Source organism: Bufo bufo, chromosome 1, assembly GCF_905171765.1.
Source record: "Bufo bufo chromosome 1, aBufBuf1.1, whole genome shotgun sequence".
NCBI classification, from domain to species: domain Eukaryota; kingdom Metazoa; phylum Chordata; class Amphibia; order Anura; family Bufonidae; genus Bufo; species Bufo bufo.
This window is the reverse complement of record NC_053389.1, coordinates 30875116-30902557: the sequence shown is the minus strand read 5'-3', so window position 1 is coordinate 30902557 and position 27442 is coordinate 30875116.

Here is a 27442-nt window from a genome sequence, read left to right as displayed (position 1 = left end):
TGTGGCACAGTGTAGAGGTATACTGTATATTGTGTGGCACAGTGTAGCGGTATACTGTATATTGTGGGGCACAGTGTAGAGGTATACTGTATATTGTGGGGCACAGTGTAGAGGTATACTGTATATTGTGTGGCACAGTGTAGCGGTATACTGTATATTGTGTGGCACAGTGTAGAGGTATACTGTATATTGTGTGGCACAGTGTAGGCTATATGTGTATAACATAAACATACTCCACATGAAAACTTACAATTACTTGGCTTGGCCCTTGGGGATCTCGGACGCCACTTCAACACTTTGGCCGGGGGCTCGGCAGAGCTGATGTGCTTTATCCTAATGAGAAAGATTTCATAATAAGGATTTGGAGAAGGGGAAGAGGGATAGCAGAGCAGGGAGAGGCTGGTGCTGCTACTAGGGGGTCATACCATGGGGGAGTAATAAAGCCCACCATAATGCCCCCCCCCCCCCAGTAGAAATAATTCTCCTTTTAATGTGACAGTGCCAAAAATACCCCCTTGTAATGCCCCCAGTTGAGCTAATGTCCCCATAGTACCCCCATAATGTCCCAGTATAAAATACCCCTATATAGTGCCCCCAGTAAATTCCCCCATAGTGCTCCTCTCCCCCCTTCCTGCTAGTGCCCCCCATAATGTACCAGTATAAAATGCCCCATATATAGTGCCCCAGTAGATGCCCTCAGTGTCCGGCCTCTGATAGGCTGCCGGCCTAGTGTCCCCCATAATGCCCCCCAATAATGTGCCAGTAAGTGTCCCCATAGATGCCCCCCCATGTGCCAGTATCAAGTGTCTCTCTCCTCCCCCCATGTCCCAGTATCATAGTGCCATCTCCCCCCCCCAAAAAAAAGTGCCAGTATCAAGAACCTTTCTCCCCCCCCCCCCATGTCCCAGTATTATAGTGCCATCTTCCCCCCCCCCCAAAAAAGTGCCAGTATCAAGTGCCTCTCTCCTTCCCCCAAGTGCCAGTATCATAGTGCCAACCCCCCCATGTGCCAGTATCAGGTGCCAACCCCCCTCCCCCCCACATGTGCCAGTATCAGGTGCCTCCCCGTGTGCCAGTATCATAGTGCCAACCCCCCTCCCCCCCATGTGCCAGTATCAGGTGCCAACCCCCCTCCCCCCCATGTGCCAGTATCAAGTGCCTCCCGCTCCCCCCATGGCAGTAACAGTCGGGTATTAATTTTAAAAAAAAAAAAACACTTCCATATCAGCGATATGGCAGCCTCTTCCTGTGTCCCGCCCTGTATGTCCATATATGGAGTCAGTGCTTGTGTATTCTAATTTAGCCTGTATTTCAGAAAAGCTTCTGCCGGGATTCGAACCCACAACCTTCTGTATCAGAGGCAAAGCACTTACCCACACAGCCATAAGAGCTGCATTGCCACTGACTGAAAAAATAGTTACTGACTTCTACTGTTATAGCTGGCTAAGTGTACATCTATACACATGACAGCTGCCCTAACACATCCAGCACTGCTATATCTCTATATGACAGCTGTCCCAGCACACTCAGCTTTGCTATATCTCTATATATGATAGCTGCCCCAGCACACCCAGCTCTGCTACATCTAATACACATGAAAGCTGCACCAGCACACTCAGCTCTACTATATCTCTATATATGACAGCTGCCCCAGCACACCCAGCTCTGCTACATCTATATATCTCTAAGTATTGCTATACAGTAGATAGATATTTAGAGATATAGCAGAGCTGAGTGTGCTGGGGCAGCTGTCATGTGTATAGATGTAGTAGAGCTGGGTGTGTTTGGGCAGCTGTCATGTGTATAGATGTAGCAGAGCTGGGTGTGTTTGGGCAGCTGTCATGTGTATAGATGTAGCAGAGCTGGGTGTGTTTGGGCAGCTGTCATGTGCATAGATGTAGCAGAGCTGGGTGTGTTTGGGCAGCTGTCATGTGTATAGATGTAGTAGAGCTGGGTGTGTTTGGGCAGCTGTCATGTGTTTAGATGAAGCAAAGCTGGGTGTGCTGGGGCAGCTGTCATATCTAGAGATATAGCAGTGCTGAGTGTGCTGGGGCAGCTGTCATGTGTATAGATGTAGCAGAGCTGGGTGTGCTGGGGCAGCTGTCATATATAGAGATATAGCAGAGCTGAGTGTGCTGGGGCAGCTGTCATGTGTATAGATGTAGCAGAGCTGGGTGTGTTTGGGCAGCTGTCATGTGTATAGATGTAGCAGTGCTGGGTTTGCTGGGGCAGCTGTCATATATAGAGATACAGCAGGCTGAGTGTGCTGGGGCAGCTGTCAAGTGTATAGATATAGCAGAGCTGGGTGTGTTTGGGCAGCTGTCATGTGTATAGATGTAGCAGAGCTGGGTGTGTTTGGGCAGCTGTCATGTGTATAGATGTAGCAGAGCTGGGTTTGCTGGGACAGCTGTCATATAGAGATATAGCAGTGCTGGGTGTGTTAGGGCAGCTGTCATGTGTATAGATGTAGCAGAGCTGGGTTTGCTAGGGCAGCTGTCATATATAGAGATATAGCAGAGCTGAGTGTGCTGGGGCAGCTGTCATGTGTATAGATGTAGCAGGGCTGGGTGTGTTTGGGCAGCTGTCATGTGTATAGATTTAGCAGAGCTGGGTGTGTTTGGGCAGCTGTCTTGTGTATAGATGTAGCAGGGCTGGGTTTGCTGGGACAGCTGTCATATAGAGATATAGCAATGCTGGGTGTGTTAGAGCAGCTGTCATGTGTATAGATGTACACTTAGCCAGCTATAACAGTAGAAGTCTCATATTTTTTCAGTCAGTGGCAATGCAGCTGTTATGGCTGTGTGGGTAAGTGCTTTGCCTCTGATACAGAAGGTTGTGGGTTCGAATCCCAGACACATCTCTCCCTCTCCTGAGGACGGCAATACAAATGACTATGCCTGAGCGTACATACCGTAGGGACGCAAGGGCAGGCCCGGGTCGGAGGTCGGGAGGAGGAGCTAGCTCGGCAGTAAGTAATTGTAATTGACAGACAAGTCCTTCACTAATGCGACCAGCGAGACACACGCTGCTCGCTCGCATAGACAACAAGTGAATGTGGGAGTAGGGAAACTGAGCTGCCTTGGGCCCCCAGGAGCAACCGGGGCAGCTGCCCCTTTTGCTCTGCGGCAAAGACGGCCCTGGTCCTTTCCAAGTCCTGTTGACTACTCATACAGCAGTAAAGGTTGAAGGAAAGCCTAACTGGATATACGCTTCTCACTGCAAAAAAGTTCTGACATCCAAGGATGAGGATCCTCCTGCTGATGGCCACCCTAATTCTGGGAACAATGGCACTGTACCAACAACTGAAGGATAACTAGGACAATGCACTTATCTGACGCCACCAGGTGCTGTTTAGAGGACTTAATGACACTGACAGTAAAATTAAAGACTGTTGGATCCAGTGAGTTCAAGAACTATGCCTTATCTGGCAATCCCTTTGACTTTTAAAGAACTTATTCATGTGTCTTGTTGGCAGTTTGAAAATTACATACGACCCATTAGCACGTATTAAGACTCTATATATGGGAATATTTTCATTTGGTCAGTAAGACCACAAAATGTCTCTTGGTTTATACGTGCTACTAAATGTATTGGTTATTTGCATATAAAATTTAACGTTTATTTGATACGTTTAAAATAAATGCCTTGAACTCACACATTAAAACTATCAGTGGTGCCTGCCCTATTACAATGTGTCTTATATTGTATCCTTTGGTGATATGCTTATTGACCACTGGGGGGCCCTTTACTGTTCTCTTAGCTAGTTCCTGCTGTCTCGATGCAGCAGTATTTCGCCGTTATTTCTGGTGCACTGTTATTAGCACAGTGTACTCCTCTAGGTACGGGCTTATTCCCAGATTACTAGTTAGTATCTGCGCACTGTTTTTCCACAATGCGCTCACTGAGCGGCGGGCTTTTTCCCTGTGTGCTAATAGTAACTAGTATGTGATACTCCTGCTGCTTGGCATCGCACTCACTGCCTAAAATAACATACAACACACTCTGCCCCCCGACATGTTTCGCCAAGCTCTCTTGGCGTCTTCAGGGGAACGGGCAGTGTTTGTGTTGGGGGCGGAACCTGGCTTTTAACACCTCCTATTCACAGTCATAATCATATTGCCCTATGTGCGTCCCTCTTGCTGCACTCCGTTCTAATCTAACCAATCCCTACTAGCGTTAGATGTGTTACCGTGATGGGATCCTCCCACTCCTCTCTCCTCCAATCGGCATTGAACTGCGCCGCTCATCTATGCGCACGGACTTGGCATGGGCTGCTATGTCTGCTTGTCAGCTTCTTGTGCGCATGCCCGGGCACTTAGATCTCACCTCCATAGTCGTATTATTGGTAAGGCGCCTGCGTCAGAACTTGGTGCCAGACATCGATGCTACGTCCTGTTTGCGCATGCTCCTGAACTTAGTAATCGGTACCGCTTTGCTTGCGGTTTCAATGCGCATGTGTCCGGACTTACTGCTGCACATACTTACCTAGTACTGACTGGGCATGCTCGGGCTGATGGTACTAATTTCGGATCTACTATTCAACACTGGATGTGATGGTCTTTCTAATCTATGGGGTCCTGTTGGATTAGCTAATTCATATGTACCATCATCTACCTTAATTCCTTCCTATGTCACTGTCTTAAAGATGTATATTATTAGGGGGGAGGGAGAGGGGGGGGAGTGGGGGGGACGGGACTACCCTCTATTGTTGTTAGCTGTATCTCTCTTTACGTATAGGAGATCTGCGTGCTCATTATTTATAACATTACTTAATAAGTCGTCTACTACATCCACTTATTATATTTATATTTATTTATTATATATTTTCTAGTATTTTAAATTTTTTTATTTTTTAATATGTTTCTTTATTTTTATATATATATTTTTTATTTTTTATATATAGGTGTTACATGCTTCCACCCTTCATGATGGTGACTTCAAACTGGTAAGTATAAAAATCGTGTGAGTATACTTTATTATTAGTGATTTCATTTTGATGCGCATTTTTTATTTCATTTAATTTTTATTTTTTATTATTATTATTAGTGTTATTGTTTAATTTTTATTTTTTTTCTATATTTTTAGAGAACTTATTTTTGGTTTTTATAGATATTGGAAGGAATTTTCATTAGATGTTTTAACTAAATTGATAGGTATATTTGATATTCTTTATAGGGATCCCTTTATGATGATATACCACGTTCGTAAAATTTTTGTAAACATTAGAGGCTTGCACCTTCAGTCGGTGTGACTTTCCCTGCTGGTGTATATTCCATTATTTGAATATCCTTTCCTTATTAACAATTTGATTTTTATATATATATTTTTATACCATTTTTTCAACAAGAGGAAATTGTTATTTTTAATTATTTTATTTTTTTCTCGAATTTTTTATTAGATTTTTGATGATATTTTAATTAGATATTAATGCTCAATTGATGAGTAGTGGTACTAATGCTTTTGTAGAGATCCTTTTGCAGTAATATTTTATTGGTTACAGCATGGGGAGGCATTTTAGAGTTACTTTATAATTATATTTCTATGGGGCACCTGGTTCCTTCCCTCTTATGTCTCTTTAATGAAGTTCTATAATGGTCTAAGTTTTACAGTATTCATTATTGCAGTTGTTCATTGGAATCTCTTTTATAAGAATGATGCATACGTAAATCCCTCATTGAGGCCTTGTGGGGTTAGGCTATTGAGGCGGTAAATCCACCGAGCTTCCTCCTGCTGTAGTCGTATATCCAGGTTGCCCATCCTCGGGCCTAGTTTCAATTTTTGGATTCCCCACACTATTAGACTCTGAGTACTTCCATTATGTATGTTTTGCACATGTCTAGCAAGTGGTGTATCGCTGAGCGTATTGATGGTACTCAAGTGTTTAGAAATGCGTCTTCTAAGCTCCTGTATTGTTTTCCCCACGTACAGTTTTGGACAGCCACACTGTATGGCATATATGACTCCCATTGATTTGCAATTTATATATTCTTTAATCTGGTACTAGCTAAGAGAACAGTAAAGGGCCCCCCAGTGGTCAATAAGCATATCACCAAAGGATACAATATAAGACACATTGTAATAGGGCAGGCACCACTGATAGTTTTAATGTGTGAGTTCAAGGCATTTATTTGTTGGCAGTTTGTCTCACAAAGAAGACCAGGGCCTGATGATAAAAAGTATAACCCCACTGCAATTCCTCTCCCCATAGCAGGGTGGGTGGAGGCTCCCTTGTGGCCAGACAAACAATAGTGCAAGTAATGTTGATTACAATAGTAGTATATATGCTGTGATTAAGCTTATGTTTAAGTGCACCAACAGGTTCTGTACCAAAAGGAGAAGCTACCAAGATTATTGAGAGGTCTTGGGAACTGCATCAATACCTGAGAGGGAATCTGGCCTCCGGCTGGCAGTTGGATCTATCCCACCTGAAGTATCTCTGGGTTAAGATGTCAGTTCCAAGATATCTCAAAATGAGGGAATAGTGAGGGATGAGAATCCATTTTGTATAAACATGTCCTCCATCTTGTGCATATGCAGAAAAATTCATGAGCCAGCTAGAAAGATGTAGGGAGTTTCTGTGTATATAGATCAGAAGTTCCTAGCTGCAAGGTCAAAATAGCAGCTCCCTTGTTTCCTTATCAGAGTTTGACATGCAGTCGTGGCAAAAAATTTTGAGAATTACATAAATATTGGAAATTGGAAAAGTTGCTGCTTAAGTTTTTATAATATCAATTTGCATATACTCCAGAATGTTATGAAGAGTGATCAGATGAATTGCATAGTCCTTCTTTACCATGAAAATTAACTTAATCCCAAAAAAAAAAATTCCACTGCATTTCATTGCTGTCATTAAAGGACCTGCTGAGATCCTTTCAGTAATCGTCTTGTTAACTCAGGTGAGAATGTTGATGAGCACAAGGCTGGAGATCATTATGTCAGGCTGATTGGGTTAAAATGGCAGACTTGACATGTTAAAAGGAGGGTGATGCTTGAAATCATTGTTCTTCCATTGTTAACCATGGTGACCTGCAAAGAGACACGTGCAGCCATCATTGCATTGCATAAAAATGGCTTCACAGGCAAGGATATTGTGGCTACTAAGATTGCACCTCAATCAACAATTTATAGGATCATCAAGAACTTCAAGGAAAGAGGTTCAATTCTTGTTAAGAAGGCTTCAGGGCGTCAAGAAAGTCCAGCAAGCGCCAGGATCGTCTCCTAAAGAGGATTCAGCTGCGGGATCGGAGTGCCACCAGTGCAGAGCTTGCTCAGGAATGGCGGCAGGCAGGTGTGAGCGCATCTGCACGCACAGTGAGGCGAAGACTTTTGGAAGATGGCCTGGTGTCAAGAAGGGCAGCAAAGAAGCCACTTCTCTCCAAAAAAAACATCAGGGACAGATTGATCTTCTGCAGAAAGTATGGTGAATGGACTGCTGAGGACTGGGGCAAAGTCATATTCTCCGATGAAGCCTCTTTCCGATTGTTTGGGGCATCTGAAAAAAGGCTTGTCCGGAGAAGAAAAGGTGAGCGCTACCATCAGTCCTGTGTCATGCCAACAGTAAAGCATCCTGAGACCATTCATGTGTGGGGTTGCTTCTCATCCAAGGGAGTGGGCTCACTCACAATTTTGCCCAAAAACACAGCCATGAATAAAGAATGGTACCAAAACACCCTCCAACAGCAACTTCTTCCAACAATCCAACAACAGTTTGGTGAAGAACAATGCATTTTCCAGCACGATGGAGCACCGTGCCATAAGGCAAAAGTGATAACTCGGGGACCAAAACGTTGACATTTTGGGTCCATGGCCTGGAAACTCCCCAGATCTTAATCCCATTGAGAACTTGTGGTCAATCTTCAAGAGGCGGGTGGACAAACAAAAACCCACTAATTATGACAAACTCCAAGAAGTGATTATGAAAGAATGGGTTGCTATCAGTCAGGAATTGGCCCAGAAGTTGATTGAGAGCATGCCAAGTCGAATTGCAGAGGTCCTGAAAAAGAAGGGCCAACACTGCAAATACTGACTCTTTCCATAAATGTCATGTAATTGTCGATAAAAGCCTTTGAAACGTATGGAGTGCGTGTAATTATATTTCACTACATCACAGAAACAACTGAAACAAAGATCTAAAAGCAGTTTAGCAGCAAACTTTGTGAAAACTAATATTTGTGTCATTCTCAAAACTTTTGTCCACGACTGTACAAGAGAGAGTTAAGTTCCTTCTGAGTTTCGGGATGTACTGCTAGAGAATGCTGATTTTGATATAAGATGTTGCAGAAACTTTTTAATTATTAGAATTATATTAGTGCGTAAGTATTGCCTTTTATGAATAATGAATCAAATCATTTTTTTCTCTTTCCACCCCTTTGGTGGTGTGCTAGAATTGTCTGTAATTATCTGTAGTGTTATAAAACTGTATGCTTGTATGGAATAAAGGAGAGAGAATTTGATTCAGCAGTGTGTCTGTGTCAGCTCTCTGAGCGCTCCTAAAAACACCTCAATTCGGACCCCGACAATTATAGAGAAGGGATTTTTGCCCCAACAGTAGAATAGTAGTTATATTCCTGTACATAGGAGCAGTATTATAGTAGTTATATTCTTGTACATAGGAGCAGTATTATAGTAGTTATATTCTTGTACATAGGAGGCAGTATTATAGTAGTTATATTCTTGTACATAGGAGGCAGTATTATAGTAGTTATATTCCTGTACACAGTAGGCAGTATTATAGTAGTTATATTCTTGTACATAGGAGCAGTATTATAGTAGTTATATTCTTGTACATAGGAGCAGTAGTATAGTAGTTATATTCTTGTATATAAGAGCAGTATTATAGTAGTTATATTCTTGTACATAGGAGCAGTATTATAGTAGTTATATTCTTGTACATAGATGCAGTATTATAGTAGTTATATTCTTGTACATAGGAGCAGTATTATAGTAGTTATATTCTTGTACATAGGAGCAGTATTATAGTAGTTATATTCTTGTACATAGGAGCAGCATTATAGTAGTTATATTCTTGTACATAGGAGCAGTATTATAGTAGTTATATTCTTGTATATAGGAGCAGTATTATAGTAGTTATATTCTTGTACATAGGAGCAGTATTATAGTAGTTATATTCTTGTACATAGGAGCAGCATTATAGTAGTTATATTCTTGTACATAGGAGCAGTATTATAGTAGTTATATTCATGTACATAGGAGGCAGTATTATAGTAGTTATATTCTTGTACATAGGAGCAGTATTATAGTAGTTATATTCTTGTACATAGGAGCAGTATTATAGTAGTTATATTCTTGTACATAGGAGGCAGTATTATAGTAGTTATATTCTTGTACATAGGAGCAGTATTATAGTAGTTATATTCTTGTACATAGGAGCAGTATTATAGTAGTTATATTCTTGTACATAGGAACAGTATTATATTAGTTATATTCTTGTACATAGGAGGCAGTATTATAGTAGTTATATTCTTGTATATAGGAGCAGTATCATAGTAGTTATATTCTTGTACATAGGAGCAGTATTAAAGTAGTTACAGTCAGGTCCATAAATATTGGGACATCAACACAATTCTAACATTTTTGGCTCTATACACCACCACAATGGATTTGAAATGAAATGAACAAGATGTGCTTTACCTGCAGAATGTCAGCTTTAATTTGAGGGTATTTACATCCAAATCAGGTGAACGGTGCAGGAATTATAACAGTTTGCATATGTGCCTCCCACTTGTTAAGGGACCAAAAGAAATGGGACAATTGGCTTCTCAGCTGTTCCATGGCCAGGTGTGTGTTATTCCCTCATTATCCCAATTACAATGAGCAGATAAAAGCTCCAGAGTTCATTTCAAGTCTGCTATTTGCATTTGGAATCTGTTGCTGTCAACTCTCAAGATGAGATCCAAAGAGCTGTCACTATCAGTGAAGCAAGCCATCATTAGGCTGAAAAAACAAAACAAACCCATCAGAGAGATAGCAAAAACATTACACGTGGCCAGAACAACTGTTTGGAACATTCTTAACCACCTCAGCCCCCAGTGCTTAAACACCCTGAAAGACCAGGCCACTTTTTACACTTCTGACCTACACTACTTTCACCATTTATTGCTCGGTCATGCAACTTACCACCCAAATGAATTTTACCTCCTTTTCTTCTCACTAATAGAGCTTTCATTTGGTGGTATTTCATTGCTGCTGACATTTTTACTTTTTTTGTTATTAATCGAAATTTAACGATTTTTTTGCAAAAAAATGACATTTTTCACTTTCAGTTGTAAAATTTTGCAAAAAAAACGAGATCCATATATAAATTTTGCTCTAAATTTATTGTTCTACATGTCTTTGATAAAAAAAAAAATGTTTGGGTAAAAAAAAAAATGGTTTGGGTAAAAGTTATAGCGTTTACAAACTATGGTACAAAAATGTGAATTTCCGCTTTTTGAAGCAGCTCTGACTTTCTGAGCACCTGTCATGTTTCCTGAGGTTCTACAATGGCCAGACAGTACAAACACCCCACAAATGACCCCATTTCGGAAAGTAGACACCCTAAGGTATTCACTGATGGGCATAGTGAGTTCATAGAACTTTTTATTTTTTTTCACAAGTTAGCGGAAAATGATTTTTTTTTTATTTTATTTTTTTCTTACAAAGTCTCATATTCCACTAACTTGTGACAAAAAATAAAAACTTCCATGAACTCACTATGCCCATCAGCGAATACCTTGGGGTGTCTTCTTTCCAAAATGGGGTCACTTGTGGGGTAGTTATACTGCCCTGGCATTTTCCAGGGGCCCTAAAGTGTGGTAAGTAGGTAAATGACCTGTGAAATCCTAAAGGTGCTCTTTGGAATGTGGGCCCCTTTGCCCACCTAGGCTGCAAAAAAGTGTCACACATGTGGTATCGCCGTATTCAGGAGAAGTTGGGCAATGTGTTTTGGGGTGTCTTTTTACATATACTCATGCTGGGTGAGAGAAATATCTTGGCAAAAGACAACTTTTCCCATTTTTTTTATACAAAGTTGGCATTTGACCAAGATATTTATCTCACCCAGCATGGGTATATGTAAAATGACACCCCAAAACACATTCCCCAACTTCTCCTGAATACGGCGATACCACATGTGTGGCACTTTTTTGCAGCCTAGGTGGGCAAAGGGGCCCACATTCCTTTTATGAGGGCATTTTTAGACATTTGGATCCCAGACTTCTTCTCACGCTTTGGGGCCCCTAAAATGCCAGGGCAGTATAAATACCCCACATGTGACCCCATTTTAAAAGAAGACACCCCAAGGTATTCAATGAGGGGCATGGCGAGTTCATAGAAATTTATTTTTTTTGGCACAAGTTAGCGGAAATTGATTTTATTTATTTTTTTCTCACAAAGTCTCCCTTTCCGCTAACTTGGGACAAAAATTTCAATCTTTCATGGACTCAATATGCCCCTCACGGAATACCTGGGGTGTCTTCTTTCCGAAATGGGGTCACATGTGGGGTATTTATACTGCCCTGGCATTCTAGGGGCCCTAAAGCATGAGAAGAAGTCTGGAATATAAATGTCTAAAAAATTTTACGCATTTGGATTCCGTGAGGGGTATGGTGAGTTCATGTGAGATTTAATTTTTTGACACAAGTTAGTGGAATATGAGACTTTGTAAGAAAAAAATAATAATTTCCGCTAACTTGGGCCAAAAAAATGTCTGAATGGAGCCTTACAGGGGGTGATCAATGACAGGGGGGTGATCAATGACAGGGGGGTGATCAGGGAGTCTATATGGGGTGATCACCCCCCTGTCATTGATCACCCCCCTATAAGGCTCCATTCAGATGTCCGTATGTGTTTTGCGGATCCGATCCATGTATCCGTGGATCCGTAAAAATCATACGGACATCTGAATGCAGCCTGACAGGGGGGGTGATCAATGACAGAGGGGGTGATCAATGACAGGGGGGTGATCAGGGAGTCTATATGGGGTGATCACCCCCCCGGAAAGGCTCCAGGGAGACGCCTGTATGTGTTTTGCGGATCCGATCCATCTATCAGTGGATCCGTAAAAATCATGCGGACATCTGAATGGAGCTTTACAGGGGGGTGATCAATGACAGGGGGGTAATCAATGACAGGGGGGTGATCAGGGAGTCTATATGGGGTGATCACCACAGTCATTGATCACGCCCCTGTAAGGCTCCATTCAGACATCCGTATGCGTTTTGCGGATCCGATCCATCTATCAGTGGATCCGTAAAAATCATGCGGACATCTGAATGGAGCTTTACAGGGGGGTGATCAATGACAGGGGGGTAATCAATGACAGGGGGGTGATCAGGGAGTCTATATGGGGTGATCACCACAGTCATTGATCACGCCCCTGTAAGGCTCCATTCAGACGTCCGTATGCGTTTTGCGGATCCGATCCATCTATCAGTGGATCCGTAAAAATCATGCGGATGTCTGAATGGAGCTTTACATGGGGGTAATCAATGACAGGGGGGTGATCAGGGAGTCTATATGGAGTGATCACCACAGTCATTGATCACGCCCCATGTAAGGCTCCATTCAGACGTCCGTATGCGTTTTGCGGATCCTATCCATCTATCAGTGGATCCGTAAAAATCATGCGGACATCTAAATGGAGCTTTACAGGGGGGTGATCAATGACAGGGGGGTAATCAATGACAAGGGGGTGATCAGGGAGTCTATATGGGGTGATCACCACAGTCATTGATCACGCCCCCTGTAAGGCTCCATTCAGACGTCCGTATGCGTTTTGCGGATCCGATCCATCTATCAGTGAATCCGTAAAAATCATGCGGACGTCTGAATGGAGCTTTACAGGGGGGTAATTAATGACAGGGGGGTGATCAGGGAGTCTATATGGGGTGATCACCACAGTCATTGATCACGCCCCTGTAAGGCTCCATTCAGACGTCCGTATGCGTTTTGCGGATCCGATCCATCTATCAGTGGATCCGTAAAAATCATGCGGACATCTGAATGGAGCTTTACAGGGGGGTGATCAATGACAGGGGGGTAATCAATGACGGGGGGTGATCAGGGAGTCTATATGGGGTGATCACCACAGTCATTGATCACGCCCCTGTAAGGCTCCATTCAGACGTCCGTATGCGTTTTGCGGATCCGATCCATCTATCAGTGGATCCGTAAAAATCATGCGGACATCTGAATGGAGCTTTACAGGGGGTAATCAATGACAGGGGGGTGATCAGGGAGTCTATATGGGGTGATCACCACAGTCATTGATCACGCCCCTGTAAGGCTCCATTCAGACGTCCGTATGCGTTTTGCGGATCCGATCCATCTATCAGTGGATCCGTAAAAATCATGCGGACATCTGAATGGAGCTTTACAGGGGGGTGATCAATGACAGGGGGGTAATCAATGACAGGGGGTGATCAGGGAGTCTATATGGGGTGATCAGGGGTGATCAAGGGTGAATAAGGGGTTAATAAGTGACAGGGGGGGGGAGTGTAGTGTAGTGGTGCTTGGTGCAACATATTACTGAGCTACCTGTGTCCTCTGGTGGTCGATCCAAACAAAGGGGACCACCAGAGGACCAGGTAGCAGGTATATTAGACGCTGTTATCAAAACAGCGTCTAATATACCTGTTAGGGGTTAAAAAAATCACATCTCCAGCCTGCCAGCGAACGATCACTGCTGGCAGGCTGGAGATCCACTCTCTTACCTTCCGTTCCTGTGAGCGCGCGCGCCTGTGTGCGCGCGTTCACAGGAAATCTCGCGTCTCGTGAGATGACGCATATATGCGTGACTGTGTGCAGGGCTGCCACCTCCGGAACGCGATCCTGCGTTAGGCGGTCCGGAGGTGGTTAAAAGAAGGAAAGCACCGGTGAGCTCAGCAACACCAAAAGACCCGGAAGACCACAGAAAACAACTGTGGTGGATGACCGAAGAATTCTTTCCCTGGTGAAGAAAACACTCTTCACAACAGTTGGCCAGATTAAGAACACTCTCCAGGAGGTAGGTGTATGTGTGTCAAAGTCAACAATCAAGAGAAGACTTCACCAGAGTGAATACAGAGGGTTCACCACAAGATGTAAACCATTGGTGAGCCTCAAAAACAGGAAGGCCAGATTAGAGTTTGCCAAACGACATCTAAAAAAGCCTTCACAGTTCTGGAACAACATCCTATGGACAGATGAGACCAAGATCAACTTGTACCAGAGTGATGGGAAGAGAAGAGTATGGAGAAGGAAAGGAACTGCTCATGATCCTAAGCATACCACCTCATCAGTGAAGCATGGTGGTAGTAGTGTCATGGCGTGGGCATGTATGGCTGCCAATGGAACTGGTTCTCTTGTATTTATTGATGATGTGACTGCTGACAAAAGCAGCAGGATGAATTCTGAAGTGTTTCGGGCAATACTATCTGCTCATATTCAGCCAAATGCTTCAGAACTCATTGGACAGCGCTTCACAGTGCAGATGGACAACGACCCAAAGCATACTGCAAAAGCAACCAAAGAGTTTTTTAAGGGAAAGAAGTGGAATGTTATGCAATGGCCAAGTCAATCACCTGACCTGAATCCGATTGAGCATGCATTTCACTTGCTGAAGACAAAACTGAAGGAAAAATGCCCCAAGAACAAGCAGGAACTGAAGACAGTTGCAGTAGAGGCCTGGCAGAGCATCACTAGGGATGAAACCCAGCGTCTGGTGATGTCTATGCGTTCCAGACTTCAGGCAGTAATTTACTGCAAAAGATTTGCAACCAAGTATTAAAAAGTGAAAGTTTGATTTATGATTATTATTCTGTCCCATTACTTTTGGTCCCTTAACAAGTGGGAGGCACATATGCAAACTGTTGTAATTCCTGCACCGTTCACCTGATTTGGATGCAAATACCCTCAAATTAAAGCTGACAGTCTGCAGTTAAAGCACATCTTGTTTGTTTCTATTCAAATCCATTGTGGTGGTGTATAGAGCCAAAAATTTTAGAATTGTGTCGATGTCCCAATATTTATGGACCTGACTGTATATTCTTGTACATAGGAGCAGTATTATTGTAGTTGTATTCTTGTACATAGAAGGCAGTATTATAGTAGTTATATTCTTGTACATAGGAGCAGTATTATAGTAATTATATTCTTGTACATAGGAGCAGTATTATAGTAGTTATATTCTTGTACATAGGAGGCAGTATTATAGTAGTTATATTCTTGTACATAGGAGGCAGTATTATAGTAGTTATATTCTTGTACATAGGAGCAGTATTATAGTAGTTATATTCTTGTCCATAGGAGCAGTATTATAGTAGTTATATTCTTATACATAGGAGCAGTATTATAGTAGTTATATTCTTGTACATAGGAGGCAGTATTATAGTAGTTATATTCTTGTACATAGGAGGCAGTAATATAGTAGTTATATTCTTGTACATAGGAGCAGTATTATAGTAGTTATATTCTTGTACATAGGAGCAGTATTATAGTAGTTATATACTTAACCATATTTCTTTTTATTGAAAGAAAAAGCAGAGGCTAAACGCCCATACATGACTACATCACAGTGACAAGGGATCACAATATGAGTCCCACATTTACATCATGCATAGACATCATATACAATCACAATTATCAAACATAAAATAAAATTCAGTCAAGGGTTGGGAGACAAAGGGGGGGAACACACAAGAGGGGAAGGAGCGGGGAGAACAGGGAGATGGGAGATTCTGCTCTGCTAAGCAAAGTTTCTGTAAGTTTTCCATGGAGACCATAGTTTTAAGAAGCGGGAACGTGAGTTAGTTTCCCAGTGTGCCAGCTCCTCAAAACGGTAGATCTGGTCTACCTTGTCTATCCACATTAGGGTAGTCGGGGGAGAGTCAGTTTTCCATAGAAAAGGAATAAGCAGCTTAGCTGCCGTGAGCAACATGGTCGGGAGGCTATCCTTAGCAGGGGTGAGGGTTGTATTGGGGCACCATAACAAAATAAGTTTAGCATCCAGAACTATCCTAGAATTGCAAATTTGGTTGATCAATGGCTCAATTGATTTCCAAAATGTCTGGATTTTCTGACAGGACCACCAAATATGCGACAGGGAACCAATTTCCAAGCCGCATCTCCAACAAGCTTCTGGAACTTCCGGGTTCAACTTGTGTAAGAACTCAGGCGTCTTATACCATCTACTGAGTAGTTTGAAAGAGTTCTCCTGAATCCTCACACAGCGGTTAAAGCCATGTGAATGTGCCAAAATAAAGGCTCTTTCCGGCTCCGTGAGGCACAAAGAGAGTTCCCTCTCCCAGGAGGTCAGAAAACGGAGCTCCGGGGGGAGTGAGGAGAGTATTTCTTTATACATCTGAGACAGCGGTCTAGTGGCGGGTTTAGTGGCTATGACCTTCTTCTCAAGCCAAGATAAAGAGCTGTTAACAGGAAGGGACCTAACACCCCCTGTAATATCTCTCTTAAAGTCAGCCAGATGGAAAAATGGCGCAGTCTTGACCTCGGGGAGGCCCAGCAACAAATCCAAATTCAAGCTGCCATCCGGTAAGAGGACATCCCGCAGAAATTTGCCAGCGAGCCTAGACCAAATACCGGAGGGGCTTAAGATGGATGGATGGAGGTAGTTTTGTAGCAGTTGCAGTGGCATACCTGGGTTAGGAAAGTTGAATGTTTGAGATTGGACCATTTTAGACCACTCTACCAGCATACCCTTCCAGACCAGGGAGGATGCATAATGGTTAGCCGAAAAGGCTCGGACACCCCACAGGGTGAGCTGATCTTGGTTAGTGAGCAGCGCAGACTCCAGGCGAGAGCAAGGGGAGTTGGGTTGACGAGACATAGCTGCTACGCATCTACAAAGTTGTACTGCAGTATAATAAACTTTAACATCTGGCATCCCAAAGCCTCCAAGCTTCTTATCCCTAGTGAGGACTGAATAGGCAATACGAGGAGATTTGCCATTCCAGAGGAAGCGTGTGAACACCCGGCGTACTTCTGCGAAATATGAGTTTGGTAGCCAAATAGGGAGGGCCTGTAGCAGATATAGGAATTTGGGGAGGATAAAGGTTTTAAGGTAATTTTTCCTACCAACCCACGATACGAAAGGTAGTTTCAAGGTCTGGAGGTGGGTACGAACTGACTGAAGCAGCGGCGTGTAATTGAGTGAGGCCAACTCATGAATATTGGCCGATATACGTGTCCCTAGGAACGTAATGTCCCTGGATGCCCAAACAAATGGAGTATCGCGCTTAAGCGTATTAATCACAGCTTGGGAGCATGAAATATTAAGTGCCATAGACTTCCCATAATTAATTTTAAAATTAGATACGAACCCAAAGTCCTCAAATATATTCAATAACTTAGGTAAGGCCTCTCTGGGGTTAGATATTATAACCAAAAGGTCGTCCGCAAATGCTGCAGTAACATGGGTGCCGGCGCCCACTTGGAGGCCCTTTATATCTGGGTCCGCCCTAATCTTGCACAGAAGAGTCTCCATCACCAACACAAATAATGCCGGAGACAGGGGGCACCCCTGCCTTGTCCCATTAGTGATGCGAAATGGAGGGGATAACGTACCATTAACTTTGACCACGGCAGAGGGGGCCGAGTATAAGGTGTAAATGGCAGCAATAAACTGATCAGAAAGACCAAACCTCGCCAGGGCCCGAGACATAAACTGCCAGCTGACCCTGTCGAAGGCCTTCTCCGCATCAGTGCTCACCAACACTAAAGGTTTCACAGATTTCTTGGCCCTGTGAATAAGGTGAAGAAGCCGAATCGTGTTTTCCGACCCCTGTCTGCCGTGGACAAAGCCCACTTGCTCTCCATGAACAATGTCGGGAAGTACATCCTGAAGTCTGGTAGCTAAGATTTTCGCCCACCACTTCACATCAGTATTGAGCAAGGAGATCGGCCTATAATTACTGCAGCAAGTCGGGTCCTTATTCTCCTTATGTAAGACTGTAATGTGCGCCATTAAGGAATGAGGGGCAAGGGAGCCTCCAGAGAGGAGGTGATTGCACAAATTCTTAAAACGGGGGATAAGGATATCCTGGAAGGATTTGTAGTAAATAATGGGAAACCCATCCGGGCCCGGGCTTTTACCCGAGGGGATGGACCTGAGCACCTTATGGATTTCAGAGTCAGTAACCGGTCTAGTTAAGTGGGCCGCTTTTGTTTGGGATATGGAAGGAAGGTCTAGAGACTGTAGGAATTTGTCCGTGGCGTCTGAGAGGACACCAGGGGTGGCCCCGTTGGGGGGAGGTAGATTATACAGAGCCTCATAAAAGGCGCAGAAAGCCTTGGCGATATCAGAGGTGGATTTATGCACCTTCCCGTTCGGGTCTTTAATAGAGGAAACAAAGGAGTCAGAGAATTGCTTCTTAACTATGGCTGACATCAATCTGTTTCCTCTATTTCCATGGGCGTAGGCCTTAAACCTGGAACGCAGTACCAGCTTTGCCGAAGTGACATTTAGCATATTTTTTAGATGTGTCCTAGCTTCCGTGAGTTCTGCTAAGGTATGAAGGGCCTGTGATTCCTTGTGCGAGGATTCAAGGCGGGCAATTTTTGTCAATAGAGCATCTAAAGCCTGCGTCCTCTGTTTTTTCACATAAGCCCCTAAGGCAATGAGTTCCCCCCTTAACACTACCTTATGAGATTCCCATAATATGGAAGGGGAGGGAGGGGAGTCGGGTGTATCATTTAGCGTAAAAAACTCAGAGATGGAGGCTTTAATCTTAGAAGCGTGAACGGGGTCCAAAATCAAAGTGTCATTTAGACGCCATAGACGTTCCTTTTTCTGAGGGTCAGACAGGGAAAAGTGGATGATAACAGGAGCGTGGTCAGAAAGTGTAATGGGACCTATACGAGCTCCGGAGACATTACGCAGATGTGACTCAGAGAGGAATAAGTAATCTAACCTGTGAAAGGAAGTCTTGGCATGGGAATAATAGGAAAAATCCCGGCCGTTGGGGTTTAGTGAGCGCCATACATCTAAGACCTTCAGTTTCTTCAGAGAGATTTTCAACCGTCTCAGGAGCCTATAAGAAACAGAAGGTCTGCCTGTGGAGGTATCAATGGCAGGGTCTAGGGCCACGTTGAAATCACCCCCCAGAACAAGCAATCCCTCTGTGAACGAGGAAAGAAGGCTTAAGGTTTGAACGAGCCATGGGACTTGGCCTCTATTAGGGGCATACAAATTGGCAAAAGTCACAGGAGACTCACCTAAAACACCCTTCACGAAGAGGTATCTGCCCTCTGGGTCCACAGCAGTAGCAGAGTGTTTGAAGGGGAGGCTTCTGTGCACAGCCACACTAACCCCCCTGCTGGCGGTGCTATAGGTACTGTGAAACCATTGGGCAAACTTCCTAGGGGGAAGGTTAGGAACCTTGCCCGATTTAAAGTGAGTCTCCTGTAAGAAAGCCACTGAAACTTTGTCCCTCAAAAGGAGGGAGAGAGTCTGGGACCTTTTGCATGGCTCGTTCAAACCATGTACATTTAAAGAAGCAACTACAATAGATGCCATTGCATTAGTAAATCACACAGATGCCTACACAGAATAACCATGGAAATGCTTAGTAGCGCACAGTGGTTCAGAGCAGAGAAAGGGAAGGTAGAAAGGAGGGATAGACAAAACACAACAAAATAATAAAACAGTGAAAAAACAAACCGGTAATAAACCAGCACAGAAAACATGAGATCTGTAGAGAAGTAAATGCTTCACTTATCGTCAGCTCGGACAGGGTTGAGCTGGCGAGGGGGCAAGTAAAGCACCTTGCGGTCTCTAACAATGGACCAACAAAAATATGTCCAGCACAGGGATCTTGCCGGTCCTTGCCCTGCATAGGGGTAACGATACCTGCAACAACAGGAGCAATGTCCAGAAAAAACAAAGGAGAGTTTCCTTATCGTCCTGTCATGTGAAACAGATCAGTGGACATAGAACAGCAGAAGAGGAAAACTCCTCATAGGTCGTCATGCGTTTAGGAAATGGCGATCAGGTGGGGCTCTTATCCATCCTGCCCCTTCCCAGACGGTCAGACTTTCCAGCCGACACCTTCTGCCAGTTAGCAACACGAGGAGGAGCTGGTAGGGGGCCATCCTGGTCGGCCGGGAGCCATGAAGGAATGTCCACAGGGGGTACCCCAAGCGCTTCCCAGACAGAGGCCAGATCTTGAGGAGAACGAACGGTAAGTAATTTACCATTTCTGGAAATCGCCAACCCGAAAGGGTACAACCAACGGAAAGGAATCGCTGATTTCTTCAAGACATCTAGAAGAGGCCGCAACAGGCGCCGTTTGGCCAAAGTAGACGGAGCCAGGTCTTGAAACATCTGGATCGGTGCATGTTCGTACTCCAAGGCTTCCGATTCCCGCTGTTTCTGTAGGAGGGCCGCAGTGTCGACAAAGCTCAGTAAGCCACAGATCACATCCCGCGGTGGTTCCTGCGGCTTTGGTCTAGGGGGCGTAGTGCCCTGTGTATACGCTCGATCACTATTACGGCCGCCCTCTCTGCGCCCAGTAGGCTTGAAAATATTTCGCGCGCAACCGACGGCAAGGCCTCCACCGCATGCGATTCCGGTAGGCCCCGTATGCGGATATTCCGCCTGCGACTGCGGTTCTCCTGGTCTTCTAGTTTCAGGTATGCTTCATTCAATAAGGCCTTGTGGGTCGCTAACACATCTGCGGTTTTACTTTCGTACGCCATGATGTCTTCTTGAGCAGACTCCAGGGAAACGACTCTCTGGCCTAAGTGTTTCAAGTCGTCTTTAATGTCAGATAAGCCTTGCTTGAGAGGTGAGAGAGCTGAATCTAGGACTCTCTTAAGGGTCCGTTCAGAAAGCGGTGGGTCGCGTGGGCGTCTGTCTGAAATATCAGAGCCACTTCCCGCGTCCGAGAGGTCTCCTGCATCGGAGTCGTGGGTAATGGATGCCGCCATGTTAGGGCCTCTCTGCACCGCGAGCCTCGGAGTTTTCCTGAGGAACTTTTCCATTTCTGGCTGCTTAGAGTGTAGTGGGGTCGTCTCTGAACTGCCTCTGGACTTGTCCTTGCCAGTCTTCCCCATATTAGTGCAAATTATAGCTTAATTTAGGGCAAATGAGCCGGAATGCTGGAGGAGCTCAAGCTCGTGCGGCCATTCAGCAGCGTGGCTCGGCTCCGCCATAGTAGTTATATACTTGTACATAGGAGCAGTATTATAGTAGTTATATTCTTGTACATAGGAGCAGTATTATAGTAGTTATATTCTTGTACATAGGAGCAGTATTATAGTAGTTATATTCTTGTACAGTATTATAGTAGTTATATTCTTAACCATATTTCTTTTTATTGAAAGAAAAAGAATCAGGGCCATGACCCACACAAGACAGTACATTGACAACAATATGGTACAAAATAGTTATCCAGCATACATGTCAAGTGTAAGCAATACAAAACAGTCATTATCATTGATCTTAGAGTGATATCCAAGAAAAGAAAAGAAGGGGGAGGGGGGGATCAGGAAGGGAAGGAGGGGAGGGAAACAAGGAAGTGATAAACTTCTGCTCTATTATGTAAAGTTTCTATAGACTTTCCATGGAGACCACAATTTTAAGAAGCGAGGACGTGAGTTATTTTCCCAGTGCGCTAGCTCCTCAAAACGGTAGATCTGGTCTACTTTATCAGTCCACATGAGGAGAGTAGGTGGGGAGTCATTCTTCCACAAAAAGGGGATAAGTAATTTAGCTGCTGTGAGCAGCATCGTTGGAAGGTCATGTTTGGTGGGTGTGAGGGAATTGTTCGGACACCATAGCAAGATAAGCTTTGCATCCAGTGATATCTTAGTATTACATATTTGATTAACTAAAGCCTCAATTAAGGTCCAGAAGGGTTGAATCTTTTGGCAGAGCCACCAAATATGTGACAAGGAGCCAGTGTCCAGGCCACATCTCCAACATTTTTCGGAAATTTCTGGGTTCAGTTTATGCAAGAACTCAGGTGTTTTGTACCATCTACACAGGAGTTTAAAGGAATTCTCGTGAATCCTCACACAACGATTGAAGCCGTGTGAGTGAGCTAGTATGAACGCTTTCTCTGGCTCTGTAAGGGATATGGAGAGCTCCCGTTCCCATGAGACCACAAAACGAAGCTCCGGGGGCAGGGAGGAAAGCATTTCTTTATACATCTGAGATAATGGTCTAAGGGGGGGTTTGGTAGCCAAGACCTTCTTTTCAAGCCAGGAGGGCGAGCTACTATCAGAAAATGGCCCGGTACACAATTTGGTATCTCTCTGGAAATTTGCTAGGTGAAAAAAGGGTGCTGTTTTGACCTCAGGGAGGTCCATTACTGAATCCCATTTTAAACAGCCATCTGGGAGAAGGACATCCCGCAGAGGAATATCAGCGAGCTTAGACCAAATCCCGGAGGGGTTTAACACAGCTGGATGGATGTGGCTTTGTAGTAGTCTAAGCGGCATACGAGTGTTAGGGAAGTTAAAGATACGGGACTGAACCATTTTGGACCATTCCACCAACATGCCTTTCCAAATCGGGGACGTGTAACAATGATTAGCAGAGATAGGCCTAATACCCCATAAAGTAAGCAATTCTTGGTTAGACAATAGTGCATTTTCAAGACGAGAGCAAAGAGAGCTAGATTGGCGAGACATAATAGTTACACATCTGCCTAGTTGTACAGCAGTATAATAAAGCTTCACATCTGGCATCCCAAAGCCTCCGAACCTCCTATCCCTTGTGAGGACAGAGTAAGCAATACGTGGTGACTTGCCATTCCAAAGAAAGCGTGTGAATACCCTACGTATTTCAGTAAAATATGAATTTGGAAGCCAAATAGGGAGGGATTGTAGCAAATACAGAAATTTGGGAAGGATAAAGGTCTTAATGTAATTTTTCCGTCCCACCCAGGAGACAAATGGGAGTTTCAGGTTTTGAAGATGTGTCCGGACCGTTTGAAGGAGCGGCATGTAGTTAAGGGAAGCCAGATCCTGGACATTAGCCGAAACATGAGTACCTAAATACACAATGTCTCTGGAGGCCCAAGTGAATGGAGTAGCACGTTTAAGATCATTAATCACTGCTTGTGGACAAGAGATATTGAGAGCCATGGATTTCCCATAGTTAATTTTAAAATTTGATATAAACCCAAAATCTTCAAATATGAACAGCAATCTGGGCAAGGCTTCTCTGGGGTTTGAGGTCATGATTAAAAGGTCATCCGCGAATGCTGCAGCAACGTGTGTACAAGATCCTATTTGTAAGCCCTTTATCTCTGGGTCCATTCTTATTCTACATAAAAGAGTCTCCATCACTAAGATGAATAGTGCAGGAGATAAAGGACACCCCTGCCTTGTCCCGTTAGTGATGCGAAATGGTGGTGACAGTGTTCCATTAACTTTGACCATGGCAGAGGGGGTCGAGTATAACGTATAAATGGCAGTAATGAATTGGTCAGGTAGGCCAAACCTCGACAGGGCCCGCGACATATAGTGCCAACTGACCCTGTCGAAGGCCTTTTCCGCGTCAGTACTTACTAGCACCAAGGGCTTAGATGATCTTTTAGCCCAATTTACAAGATGAAGGAGCCTTATTGTATTTTCTGACCCCTGTCTGCCATGGACAAAACCCACCTGTTCCTCATGGACGATGTCAGGCAGCACATCCTGAAGCCTAGTGGCCAAGATCTTCGCCCACCACTTCACATCACAGTTTAGCAGAGAGATCGGCCTATAGTTGCTGCAGCATGTCGGATCCTTATTCTCCTTATGTAGGACAGTAATGTGTGCCAATAAGGAATGAGGGGCAAGGGAGCCACCAGTGAGAAGGTAATTGCACAGATTCCTGAAGCGGGGAATTAGAACATCTTTGAAGGATTTATAATAAGTGATGGGGAACCCATCTGGTCCTGGACTCTTGCCCGAGGGAATGGACATGAGTACTTTGTGAATCTCTAGATCAGTGACAGGTCTAGTCAGATGAGATGCCTTGGCAGGGGTTATAGAGGGAAGATCTAAATTCTGTAGGAATTTATCAGTAGCTTCTGAGAGATCACTAACAGATGCACCATCTGGGGGGGGGGTAGATTGTATAGGGTCTCATAAAAAGCACAGAATGCCTTAGCTATATCTGGGGTAGATTTATGTATTTTGCAAACAAAGGAGTCAGAGAACTGCTTCTTGGCAATCGCCGACATCAGTCTGTTTCCCCTATCCCCATGTGCATAGGCTTTAAATCGTGAGCGTAGGATCAGCTTTGCAGAGGTAATATTTAATAGGTTTTTTAAGTGCACTCTAGCTTCAGTAAGTTCGGCCAGGGTGCGCTTAGCCTGTGATTCCTTGTGAGAGGATTCAAGGCGAGCAATCTTCGCTAGCAAAGCGTCTAATGCCTGCGTTCTTTGCTTTTTTACATAGGCCCCTAGTGCAATTAGTTCCCCCCTTATAACTACCTTATGGGATTCCCATAGTATGGAAGGAGAAGGCGGGGAATCTGGTGTATCGTTTAGCGCAAAAAATTCGGAAAGCGAGGCCTTGATTTTGCACGCGTGGGTGGGGTCCAAAATCAAGGTGTCGTTCAAACGCCATAGGCGTTCTTTTCTCTGTGGTCCGGACAGGGAGAAGTTAATGATAACAGGGGCATGATCGGATAACGTAATACTACCAATCCGGGCTCCAGAGACATTGCGAATATGTGAGTCAGACAAGAACAAATAATCTAATCTGTGGAATGACATCTTGGCATGTGAATAAAATGTATAATCTCGGCCATTGGGGTTTATAGTACGCCAAACATCAAGGACCTTTAATTTTCTCAGGGAAGTTTTAAGCCTTTTTAAAAGCTTATAGGACACAGATGGTCTACCTACTGACGTGTCTACTGTCGGTTCCAGAGCAACATTGAAGTCGCCTCCCAAAACTAACAGTCCATCAGAAAAAGATGACAATAAAGCAAGGGTCTGAACGAGCCATGGTACTTGGCCTCTATTAGGCGCATATAGATTGGCGAATGTAACTGGAGAGTCACCAACTACCCCCTTTACAAAAATATACCTGCCCTCAAGATCCGCTGAAGTAGCGGTATGCTTAAAGGGAAGGTTTTTGTGTATAGCTACACTGACACCTCTACTGGCGGAATCATGAGTACTATGAAACCACTGAGCAAACTTCCTAGGAGGAAGATTAGGAATTTTATTTGTCCTGAAATGTGTCTCTTGCAGGAAGGCTACCGAGACTTTATCCCTCAGAAGGAGAGAGATGGTTTGAGACCTTTTGCATGGCTCGTTCAGCCCATGTGCGTTCAGAGAGGCGACTACAATCGAGGACATGACAGTATACGTACTAGAGAGAAATGGCACAAATTACCCATGAAAATATCTAAGAGAGCATAGCATATATGAGCAGGATGAGGGAAGGAGGGAAAAAGGGAACATGTAAAATAAAATAAATTAAGGAACATAACCATTAACATGTTGGACTGGTAAAAAACCAGCTCAAAATAAATATTCATCTAGAAAAAAGGTAGGTGTTTACTTATCACCAACCAAGACAGGATTGGATTGGCGAGGGGGCAAGTAAAACACCTTACGGTCTACCACAAAAAAGGAGACCAATAACATAAAATGCTTCCAGCACCGAAATCTATCCGGACATTCCCCTGCAATTGGGGAGAGAAAAAATTGCCTATTTGGAGGCAGAGTTCCAAAACATCAGAAAAGTGTCCCGGTTAAAGCGTGACTTCTTGTAAAAACTCTAAGACTTATATGTAAAGTATGCCACAAAACAGGACGATCAGAGAAAAGGCCACTACCTTCTATGTAAACAATAAACTCTGAACCTAAGAGACAGTCATCTCTAATGTAGAAAAATAAGGTAGGCCATATTATTAGCAGCTCATGCTAACAGGAGAAAATAACCAAAGTCACCTTGGTTTGGGCTCAAGTGAGGGCCCTGTCCATCTTGCTGCGTCCCAAGCGATCTGGCTTACTTGCGGATGCCGTCTGCCAAGAAGACATACGTGGTGGGATAGGTAGTGGGCCATCTTGATCGGCTGGTAGCCATGAGGGGATCTCCACAGGAGGGACATCCAAGGACCTCCAGACAGACTCCAGGTCTCCCGGTGAGCGCACTGTTAGCAGCTTTCCATTCCTGGAGATCGCCAGCCCAAAAGGGTATAACCATCTAAACGGGGTCGACGTCTTCCTGAGGACTTCCAGGAGAGGCTTAAATAAGCGCCGCTTAGCCAGAGTAGAAGGCGCTAGATCCTGGAACATCTGGATCGGCGTATTTTCATATTCTAGCACCTCCATTTCTCGTTGCCTTTTCAGTAGTGCCGCGGTGTCTACATAACTTAGTAGGCCGCAAATCACGTCTCGTGGTGGTTCTTGAGGTTTAGGCCTAGGGCGCAGCGCCCTGTGTATGCGCTCCACCACTATTCCCTCTGCTCTTCCCGGTTCAAGCATTTTGGAAAATAACTCACGCGCCACTGTCGGCAAGGCCTCTGCCGCAATAGATTCAGGTAGGCCGCGTATGCGGATGTTGCGCAGGCGACTCCAGTTTTCTTGGTCTTCTAGCTTCAGGCAGGCGTCATTTAGTAAGGCTTTGTGTGAACCTAGCACCTCTGAGGCTTTGCCTTCGTAGGCCATGATGTCTTCCTGCTTGCTTTCTAGCGTAATCACTCTCTGGCCTAGTTGCTTCATATCGTCCTTTATGTCTGCTAGATCCTGTTTGAGAGGCGTAAGGGCAGATTCAAGAACCCGTCGAAGGGTCCGTTCAGAGAGAGGCGGGTCTCTGGGCCTTCCATCTGAAACATCGGAGCCGCTGCCTGCATCTGAAAGTTCTCCTGCGTCGGAGTCATTAGCAATAGACGCCGCCATATTGGCGCCTTTCTGCACGGCAGCTTTTGATGTTCTCCGGAGAAACTTCTCCATCTCTGGTTGTTTAGAATGCCTCGGGGTCGGTTCTGTGCTTCTTCTGGTCTTGTCTTTGCCAGGTTTCCCCATAATAAGGCAATTTATAAGCTTAAATAGGGTAAATGAGCCGGAATGCTGGAGGAGCTCAAGCTCGTGCGGCCATTCAGCAGCGTGGCTCGGCTCCGCCCCAGTAGTTATATTCTTGTACATAGGAGCAGTATTATAGTAGTTATATTCTTATACATAGGAGCAGTATTATAGTAGTTATATTCTTGTACATAGGAGGCAGTATTATAGTAGTTATAGTCTTGTACATAGAAGGCAGTATTATAGTAGTTATATTCTTGTACATAGGAGCAGTATTATAGTAGTTATATTCTTGTATATAGGAGCAGTATTATAGTAGTTATATTCTTGTACATAGGAGCAGTATTATAGTAGTTATATTCTTGTACATAGGAGCAGTATTATAGTAGTTATATACTTGTACATAGGAGCAGTATTATAGTAGTTATATTCTTATACATAGGAGCAGTATTATAGTAGTTATATTCTTGTAC